Source organism: Petaurus breviceps, unplaced genomic scaffold (genome assembly GCF_028583685.1).
Source record: "Petaurus breviceps papuanus isolate PSGF00001 unplaced genomic scaffold, PetGlider_PUasm1.0 227, whole genome shotgun sequence".
Classification (NCBI taxonomy): domain Eukaryota; kingdom Metazoa; phylum Chordata; class Mammalia; order Diprotodontia; family Petauridae; genus Petaurus; species Petaurus breviceps.
In genome coordinates, this window is record NW_027185896.1 from 15827668 (window position 1) to 15838553 (window position 10886).

Below are 10886 nucleotides of genomic sequence, written 5' to 3' on the forward strand. Positions count from 1 at the left end.
CACAGGCAGAAGGATGCCAGTGATTGTGAGCATTGTCAAAGATTTGATTTATCCTTCCCAGCTGCATTGTGTGACTCACAAGAGAGGCAATTCTGAAAAATCAAATCTGTTAGTTTATTCATTACACATAACATATTGATCATTATAAAAATCATCATAACTTCCTTCACATACCTTAAACACAACAAACTTCAAACAAATCATCTTTCCCCCCCCCAAACCTTCCTCTCCTTCCAAATTCCCTGTTTGTGTTCATAATACCAGCATCTTCCCACTTACTTAAGTTCAAAATTGTGAAGTCATCTGTCACTTGTCCCTCTCTCTCATTCCTCACACCAAATGCTTTACCAAGTCCCTTCAATTGTACCCCCACATCTCTTAAATCTATACCTTTCTCTCTACTCACATAGCTGTCATCTTAGTTCTGGCTTCTTAATCACCTCTCACCCAATTTTGTTATTTTATATATATATATATATATATATACATATATATATATGTATTATTTATTAAATTTATTTATTAAAAAGTTGATCTCCTTGCTTCTTTTCTGTTCTCCAGTCCATGTTCCACATGGATATCAAAAATAATCTTCCTAACCATGTCATTGTCCTGCTCAAAAAATGTTTAGTGACTTCCTATTATCTTTAGGATAAAAGACACTTAAGGTCATCCATGATCTGGCTTCTCCGTCTTATCTTTCCAGCTTTATTTCATATTACCCACTTTTGTATGTTCTCTGCAGTAGCCAAACTGCACTACTAGTCATTCTCCAAATATAACATACTATCTCTTGCCTCTGTATAGCTCTTTTGTCTATACCTCCTCATTTCTGCCTCTCATAACCTCTGTCTTTAGGGCTCAATGCATCCATTGCCTCCTTCATGAAGCTTTCTCTGATTTCTCCCATATTTCCTTTCTTAAAATTTTCCAGAGAACTTTGCTTTCTATAGCCTACTTTATGTATACTTATATATGTATTTATATAAATACTAATCTATATGTATAACATCTTCCTGGTAGAATGGATGTTCCTTAAATGATAAATGTTGGAGAAGATGTGGGAAAATTGGAACACTGATGCATTGTTGGTGGAGTTGTGAACTAATACAGTCATTCTGGTGAGTAATTTGGAACTATGTGCAAAGGGCTACAAAACTGTGCATACTTTTGATCCATCAATACCAATACCACAACTAGGTCTGTATCCCAAAGAGATGATAAAAAAGGGTAAAAGGACCCACACGTACAAAAATGTTTATAGAAACTATTTTTGTGGTGGCAAAGAAATGGACATTGAGGGTATATCCATCAACTGGGGAATTACGGAAGAAGTTATGGTATATGAATATAATAGAATGCTATTGTTCCATAAGAAATGATGGCAGTCAGATTTCAGAAAAAACCTTGAAAGATTTGCATGATCTGATGCTAAGTGAAATGAGCAGAACCAGGAGAACATTGTACACAGTAATAGCAACATTGTGTGATGATCAATTTTGATAGACTTAGCTCTTCCCAGTAATGCAATGATTTAAGACAATTCCAAAAGATTTGTGCTGGAAAATGCTATTCACATCCAGAGAAAGAACTATAGAGTCTGAATGCAGATTGAAGCATATTAGTTTATCTTTTTAAAATTTTTTTTCTTGTGATTTTTCCCTTTTGTTCTGATTCTTCTTTCACAAGATGACTTACGTGGAAATATATTTAATATGATTGTACTTATATAACCTATATCATACTGTGTGCCATCTTGGGAAGTGGGGTAGGGAGAGGGGGAATTTAGAACTCAAAATTTTATAAAAGTGAATGTTGAAAACTAAAAATAAATATATTTTTTAAAAAGGATGTTCCTTGATGTCACATTCTATCTTTTTTATCTTCATATGCCTAATACCTCAAAGAGTTGCCTAGGGTCAAACAAAACAAAACTGGGGACAACTAGGTGGCACGGAGGATAGAGCACTGGCCTTGGAGACAGGGAGACCTGACTTCAAATCCAGCCTCAAACATTTACCAGCTGTGTGACCCTGGGCAAGTCACTTAACCCCAATTGCCTCCCAGAAAAAAACAAAGAGTTCCTTAGGGTCACATAGCCATTATGTGTCCCTGGCAGAACTCAAACCCAGGTCTTGATTCATAGGTTCCCAAAGTGGGCAATACTGCCCCCTGGAGGGCACTGGAATAATCAGGGATGGGGGGGGTAGTAGCCTTGTGTGCAATTGAGGGGGGCATTAAATAAAAATAAGGGGGCAGGGACAGCTAGGTGGCACAGTGCATAGAGCACTGACCCTGGAGTCAAGAGGACCTGCGTTCAAATCCAGCCTCAGACAATAAACACTAGCTGTGTGACCTTGGGCAAGTCATTTAACCCCAATTGCCCTACCTTCCCCCCTCCAAAAAGACAAAAAAAAAGGGGGGGGTAGTGGAAGCATAAGGAAAGAAGAGAAGAGAAGAAAAATTTCAAAAATACCTTTGTATATGTTTAATCTGTTGTGTAACAGATTTAAAGTCATAGTGATTACATTATTTTCCAAATAAACACACAAAATGCAAGTTAAAACTGATCGGTGGTCAAGTTGGCCAACAAGTCTTAAGCAAATGGTGGCAGGTGATCATGATGTACATTGTCAGGAAGTCCAGCATGCATCAGCAAGAATATGTGTGCGTAATGACTTGTTTACAACACAATAGTATATGGTTACACGATGTAATATTTTATCATCAATATTTCAGTGAAGGAAAAAACACAAAAATTTACAACAAATTATTAAATTTAAGATGTGTCCTTTTAAAAATATATTCATTTTTTTAAATAATGCAAATTAAAAAAAAACATTAAAGGAAGTAGATTTCTAGGGCACGGAGTAACTTTTTTAAAGGGGGCAGTAGGCCAAAGAAGTTTGGGAACCTCTGTCTTGACTCCTAGGTCATCTCTACCTGTTCTTTTATGCTTCTAAAACAACTTTTTAAGACCATAAGCTACAGAGTAGCTGCTTATTTGGAGGGGGGCGGGTGGGAGGCAAGATTTTTCACAGGACCTTTGTGCCAATGAAATCATAGGTCCAGCTTTAAAAAAAAAATCCCTAGTGGTTTATAACTAGCAAGGACTTACTATATTGAGATAGCTAGTTGATGTAAGGATAGAACACTGGGTCTGGAGTCAGGAAGACCTAAGTTCAAATCCAGCATTGGATATTTACTAGCTGTTTGACTCTGGGCAAGTCATTTAACCTTTCTCTTCCTCAGTTTCCTTAACTCTAAAATGAGGAGCGTAACATCATCTACCTTACAGTGTTGTGAGGATCAAATTAGGTGATATTTGTAAAAAGTGCTTAGCATAGTGCCTGATACATGGTAGGTGCCTAATAAATGCTTAAGCCCCCTCTCCCCTCCTTCTATACAGAGACTTGGAATTAAATATATAGCTGAAGACAAATATGACTAGAAAATGAGCTTAGCACAGTGCCTGGCATATAGTAAATACTTAATAAATTCTTCTCCCTGTCTCCAGGTGATGGATGTAGAAAGAATTCTATCAACTGTGAAACAATCAAACCATTCCAAAGACAATTTCGAATTAAGCTAAGAAAGTGACTAAATATGCTCATACTCTTACAACCAGTGATCCCACTTCAAGACATCTACATAAAGGAGATCACAGACAGAAATAAAGGTACCATACAAAAAATATTTCATCACACTTTTTTTGTAGAAGCAAAGAACTAGAAACAAAACAGCTGTTCATCAATCAAATTGCTTAATTAAAGGGTTGTGCATGAATATGATGGAATGTTAATGTACCAAAGGAAGAGATAACCATGAAGAATACAGAGAAGTATAAGATTTAAATGCACTGATGCAAAGTGAAAAAAAAGCAGAACCAGGAAACTCATTGATGCTAAAGAGAAGGAACAAAAACAAAGCAAAATTGAATTTGTTCTAATTATAGTGACTTGGCTTAGCCCTGAGCAAGATGGTGTGGGCATGTGATTCCACCAATCCTGGTTCAGCTAATGTACACACAATATGTAAACCTACATGATGAAGTTTTGATGTGTTAACAGTGTCCTATAATCCCTTTTTTATAAGGTTGAATACTTCTCTGTTTGACTCAAGAAGGGAACTGAGTTTGGCTGAGCAAACAAATTAGTCATGCCTTTAAGAAACTGAAATAACTAATTTCCACATAGTGTTTCAGGAGAAGGTTCTCTGTGTGAATTGATCAGCTGGGTTACCATGATCTCTCCACAGTTCTATTCTCTTCTCCCTTCCTAGTCTTAGCAGTTTCCTCTCTCAAGTGACTGATTCTCTGTATCTATATCTGTCAGGAGTGTGTATTTCTGTTGCCAGATGGATACAGTATTTCCTATGGGTTGAGTAATCTTGCTTCAAAGCAATGAATGTAGAGCGTGGTGAGAAACACTATCCCTCACCCCAAAATCGATTTTCTCTCAGGTGCCTCATTCTCCTAATACTTTTGCTTCCTAGCTTTGAACGGCTCCTATTGTCAGCTGCTGAAATTTGCCCAGAATTGAACTATTTGACCCTCCCTCGCCACTCAATCAGCTTCTTTCTTGATTCAATCAGAGGCTTACAAGGAAAACATTTTACAAACTTTTCTCTCTTTAATTTTCATAATACTTGGTTAGTCTTTTATTCTCTTTTGGCCCCATCTTATTCTTCCTCGTACCATACTTATTTGTGTATTACATTTTAAGTTTCTAGTTGGCAAGGACTGTATCATTTTCATTTTCATTCCCTCAACACTAAGCACATAGTCTTTCATTTAGTGGGCACTTAATAAATGTTTGTTATATTAAACTGAAACTGTAAAGTGTTCTAAAAAGGTGTGCTATTATTATTAAAATTTCTCTATTACCTCAAACCCAAAATTGTTCACACTGAAACTCAGATTACCAAGAAGATAATCCTTTTCATTACATCTTTAGGTCAAGCTAAAGTAACATAGTAAAGGAATAAAGAAGCTTTGATTAATTTGTTTTTTCTTTGTCGTGGTCATTTTTCAGTTGTTGGTAAAGATCCTGGAGCAGTTTGCCATTTCCTTCCAGACTGTAACTTCACAAAGCCTCTGAGCTAAAGGGACTAGAATTTTAGCAGGTCCTACCCTTCCGATATTCATGAAGCCTCTGGACCTGAATTTGGAGAGACAGTGCCATGTGGGAATTGAGATTAATTTTGAGCCTATTAATAGCACCGCCACCACCCATCCCAGACAGGCTGTGTAGGGGAGAAGGAGACCTGAGGCATTGGGGGAAAAAGTGTTTGTATGTTTGTTCATGCTGTTTTCAAAATAAATATCCCTTTGTAATGAATGTTAAGTGATTAAATGGAACTGGGGTGCTTGTCACTGGCATCTAACAATGGACCAATGTAGTGGAGAAGAGAGACACCCCAACCTGTCATTAACCCCTGGAACTCCAAGGGGAAGATGTAGCAGCTTCCTGGGAAATAGTAAGACCAGAGCATATTCCCTACATTGGGATGAAACTATTGTACATTAGATCTCTATAATAAAATACTTATTAAATTTCATGTTAAAATGTTATTCCAAATATAATATTTTGTTACTTAAGAGAAAAGCTCTTGAAGAAAAATATCACATAAAAATTGTCTTATGTGATATATAAGACAAGTTTGTTATCATGCTGACCTGAGGCATTAGAGTCATATTGTTGGTTGTTCATTCTTTGTTTTCTCAGAGGACCAATGATATCAAGAGGATGATATCTTGACTAGCTCAAGAATTGGATTTAAATGAGGCAGAGATGTGCAAATTTATCAGCCTCACTCTCTTTCAGAGTCATTGGAATCCAGTGGCTAGACAAAAGTCAAGACGACTAGCAATGACCCCTAGAGTTACATGCCTGTCTGGGGAAGAATCTGAATCTAATTTATGAATGCAGGCTCTTTTAGAAAGATGTCCTCACCAAGTACAGCAACCATTTTTCTCTTCTTGAACATGCAATGTAGAAACATACAGATTCCTTTTTCTCTTTAATAAAGGATATTTATTTGAATTATCTGGAAGGGGTGGGGGAGTTATTCTTGCAATTAAATTTCAGGATAAGACCAAGGTTAGATTAAGCACTGATTGATAGTACTTAAGGATTACTGAATAAGAATTTTATGACATATATATATAAGATGTGGTACAGATAAATCTGTCCAAGTTCTTCCTTAAAAAGGGGGGTGAGGCTGGAAAAAAGTACCTATCCAGGGAAACATGGAGGCCTTTGGCTAGGTAAGACAATGGGGCTGATATTCATTGAAACACAGCAAGGAGCCAGCATGGAAAGTCCTTGATTTTGTTCTCACAGGAGAGAGTCTAGGATGAGCTTTGAACATGAGTTTGGAAGGGAAATACATGTGAAAAAGGGAGGTCACCTTTTTTTCTTTTGCTTCACTCAGGTTTCCTGGTGCTCTTCAGTCTTCAGGTAGTAGAGATGGCAGTAGCTCTAGGCCCAGACTGAACCTAGGTTGAAGTTTCAAAGCCAAAAACTGACCTAGCTGGGAAAGCAGATAAAGGAATAACCCCTCTCCACCTCATTCCTAGTTCTCTGGTTAGTTAAGTCTTTTAAAATTCATGTCCTTATCAATCCTCCAAATACCAACCATTTCAGCTTCCTGAGAATATCCTTGGCCTCCTTACCAGCTGTCCAGTCATCTACTGTCCCCAGTGCTGAGGTAGCAATGAGGGAAGTACAGTCTCACTCTAGAAACACAAGTATTAACTAGCAGAGTCCAGATTCAATTCCAGGTCTTCTGTTGCCCAAATCTATTGATATGTTTTGTTTTCATATCAGCAAAATTTTTCCCAATATCATCCCCTTTCTTCCCTCCCAGAGAGCCAATCCATATTACAAATAATCTTTTTCCAATATATTTTTATTCATTTTGTTAAATATTCACCAATTACATGTAAAAAAATTTTTTTGGCCTTCATTTTAAAAAATTTCAGAGTTCAAATTCTCTTCCTCCCTCCTACCTATCCCTTACCCTTTGAGGAAGCAAGCAATATGATATTGATTATATATGTGAAGTCATGTAAAACACATTTCCATATTAACTCTGTTGCAAAAGAAAACACAAAACAAATGCACAAGAAAAATAAAGTTTAAAAAGGACTTTAATCTGCACTCGAGTCCATCAGTTCTCTCTCCGGATATGGATAGCATTTTCATCACTAGTCCTTTGGAATTGTCTTGGATTGTTGTCTTCATCAGAATAGTTGTCTTTCACAGCTGATCATCATTACAATATCACTGTTATTGTGTACAATGACCTCTGGGTTCTACTGACTTCATTCTGTATCAGTTCATGTAAACATTCCTAGGTTTTTCTAAAACCATCCCTCTCATCATTTCTTATTATCATTTCTTATAACACAATAGTATTCCATCATAATCATATACCTCAACTTGTTCAGCTATTTACCAAGTGATGGGCATTCCCTCAATTTTCAATTCTTTGTCACCACAAAAAGAGTGGGTATAAATATTTTTGTACAACTAGGTCCTTTTCCATTTTCTTTTATCTCTTTGGGATACAGACCTATTAGTAGTATTTCTGAGTCAAAGGTATGCACAGCTTAGTTTGATGGCCCTTTGGGCATAGTTCCAAATTATTCTCCAGAATGATTGGACTAGTTCACAGCTACCATGAGTTTTCCTTTTCTGTTATGTTAGCCAATCTGATAATGTAAGGTAGTGTCACAGAGTTGTTCTGATTTGTAGTTCTCTAGTCAATAGTGATTTAGAGAATTTTTTCATTGGTAGTTTTCTTCTAAAAACTGCCTGTTTGAGCACTGGCCCTGGAGTCAGGAGGACCTGAGTTCAAATCTGGCTTTAGACACTTAGCACAAAAACTAGCCCTGTGACCTTGGGCAAGTCACTTAACCCCAATTGCCCTCCAAAAAGCAAAAAAATAAAAATAAAAACTGTCTGTTCATATCCTTTGACCATTTATCAACTGGGGAATGGCTCTTATTTTTATAAAATTCATTCTGAACACTTTTTTTTTTGGAGGGGGGAAGGCAGGGCAATTGGGGCTAAGTGACTTGCCCAAGGTCAATTAGTAAGTTTTGTGTCTGAGGTCGGATTCGAATTCAGGTCCTCCTGACTCCAGGCTCAGTGCTCTATTCACTGTGCCACCTAGCCACCCCTATTTTTTAAGAAATGAAAGACAAGAAAAAAAGGAAGAAGAGAAAAAATGAGCAAAACTGATCAACATGTTAAAAAGGCATTAAAATATATGCAGTGTTCCATACTCATGCACCTCCCAACTCTGCAAAGGAATGGAATAGGGGATGTCTTCTCATATTTCTTGTTCGGGGTCATGATTGATTGTCTTTTGAAATTTTTCAAAACCCACTTTTGATTATTTGCCATGTTGTAGTCAATGCATATATTGTTTTCCTAGATCCATTTACTTTGCTCTTCATCAATTTTAAGTCTTATCATGCTTCTCCATTTTCATCATATCATTGTTTCTCACAGTATGCCCAATTACATTCATGTACCATCATTTGTTTAGCCATTCCTCAACCTACAGACATCTAGTTTATTCCCAATTCTTTGCTACTACAAAAAGTGACACTTTAAATATATTAGTGTATAAGGAGAGTTATTATCAATGGCCTCCTTAGGGCATATGCTTAGCAGTTCCAGCAAGATGATGAGTGGGTAGAATTTTGGACTTTGAATCTAGAAGACCTGAATTCAAATCTGACCCTCAGATACTTACTAGATGTGTGATCCTGGGCAAGTCATTTAAGCCTCACCCTCAGTTTCCTAATCAGTAAAATGGAGATAACAACAGGACTAGCCTTTAGAGTTGTGAGGAGAAAATTTGTAAAGTGTTTTCTTTAAATGCTAGCTATTATTATTACTCTGTGGAACTAAATTGTCCTTCTTAATGTTCCTGTGTGTTGTGGGCTGGGACTAACTCGAGCTGTTCAATTTGGCAGTTTATGTTCAGTATTGAAATGAAATAGATCATTCAACTGGAAATTTACTTAGCTATAATAGCACAGTAAGGTTATTCAAGAAGGTTATGCAATGAGAACACCCCAATCTGACTCAGCTGACCAAAGCTCTTGCCTCTGAATTGTCCATAGTGGTCTAACAACCAGTCATCAGAGGGAATCTGGAGATTCTTTTGGCATTTGACTTTTTTTACTCTGTGGTTTCAAATTAAAGAATTACTCCAGCCCACATGTCAAGGGAATTTTTTAGATACTCCTTCTAATACCACATGATGCACAGCATTTCACCACACATACTTGGAATGCTCTGCCTTCAATTATTCCTTCTTGTTTTTCAGTCCTGTTGACTTTTCATGACCTCAGGGGTTTTCTTGGCAAAGATGTTGGAGTGGTTTGCCATTTCCTTCTTCAGCTCATTTTACAGATGAGGTAACTGAGGCAAACAGGGTTAAGTGTCTTGCCCAGGGTACCATAGCTAGTAAGTGTCTGAGGACCAGGTTTGAACTCACAAACCTGATTCCAAGCCCCAGTGCTTTATCCACTGTGTCACCTAAGCTGCCCTGCAATTCTTAGTTTCTCTCAAAGCTCAGCTCAAGTATTATCTCTTTTAGGAAACCTGTCCTGATTCCCTAGTAGCTAAGCCCTCTCTTTCTCTTTGGAAATTACTTTATTATTTTTTTCCTTCTACCTTTAAAGTCCTTGAGGTCAGGGACTACTTGACTTTTTTGATTTACTAGTGATGCTTGATAAATGAATAGAAGAACTTCACCTCCTCCTAGAAGCTGTTCACTCAGAAAGGACAACGCCACACCTCATTCTTCATGGAGGTCTCCAACATGCCTAGTCCTAGGCAAGCACTTGGGAGGAGACACACAGAGCAAGACCAGAGAATAAGTGGTGCAAAGAGAGGTTTGAAAGAGGAGAGGGACAAATGAAGAGGGTCAAACCCCAAGAGACCAGAGAATGCTACAATCTCAGAGATTATTCAACCCAATCTCCACCTGAGCGGGAAGCTCCTCTGTCTACAACATCTATGATCAATGGTTAGTCATCTTCTTGCAGACCTTCAAGGAAGAGAAAAGCAGCTCAGTTCTTTGGATATCTCTGGTCTAATTGTTAAGGCGGTTCTTCATTCCATCAGACCTAAATCTCCCCCTCTGCAATTTTCTCCGCTGCTCTTAGTTCTGCTCTCAGGGGTGGGGGGGGTGGGGGTGGGGGCGGTGTCAAACAGAACAAAGCTCATTCCTATTTCCTTTCCCCAGGACAACCTTTGAAGTACTTGAAAAAAAATAACCACGTGCCCCCGACTCTTCTCTAGTCTAGGCTAAACATCCCCAGTTCTCTTAATCAGTTCTTGGTTAACTCGGTGGAGGGTTACCCTCTTCCAGATGCCGTAAATTCAATGTCCTTCCTCTGAATCAGGACTCAGTCTTGCAGGCGGTCAAGGTGCCCACCAGGGCACTGCCACCATCTCCCCTCACACTTAGCATAACCCCTGGCACGTAGTAGGTGCTTAATAAATGTTTGGTGATTTGACTGTAGACCCGGTACCCAAGATCTTGGCTTCAGCTCCCTCACCTGAAGGCTTTGAGCCCCACCCCCGGCGCCCTCCACCTAAGGCCCTGGGGACATTTAGGGGGCGGGACTCGGGGTGAGAGGGGAGGCCGGGACTGGGCTGGGCCCGCCTCCCGGGCCGCCTCTGACCTCAGGCTCCTCCTTTCGTCCTCTCCGCCCCTAGCACCTTCGGAGCGGAGGGAGTTGGCGGGGCTAGGGGGGTAGGGAGGCGGCCGCGAGGTGCAGGAAGCCTCCCGCAGGCTACGGAGCCGGGCTGCGGCGGCGGCAGTGGCGGAGGTGGCAGCAGCGGCCGGAGCCCGGA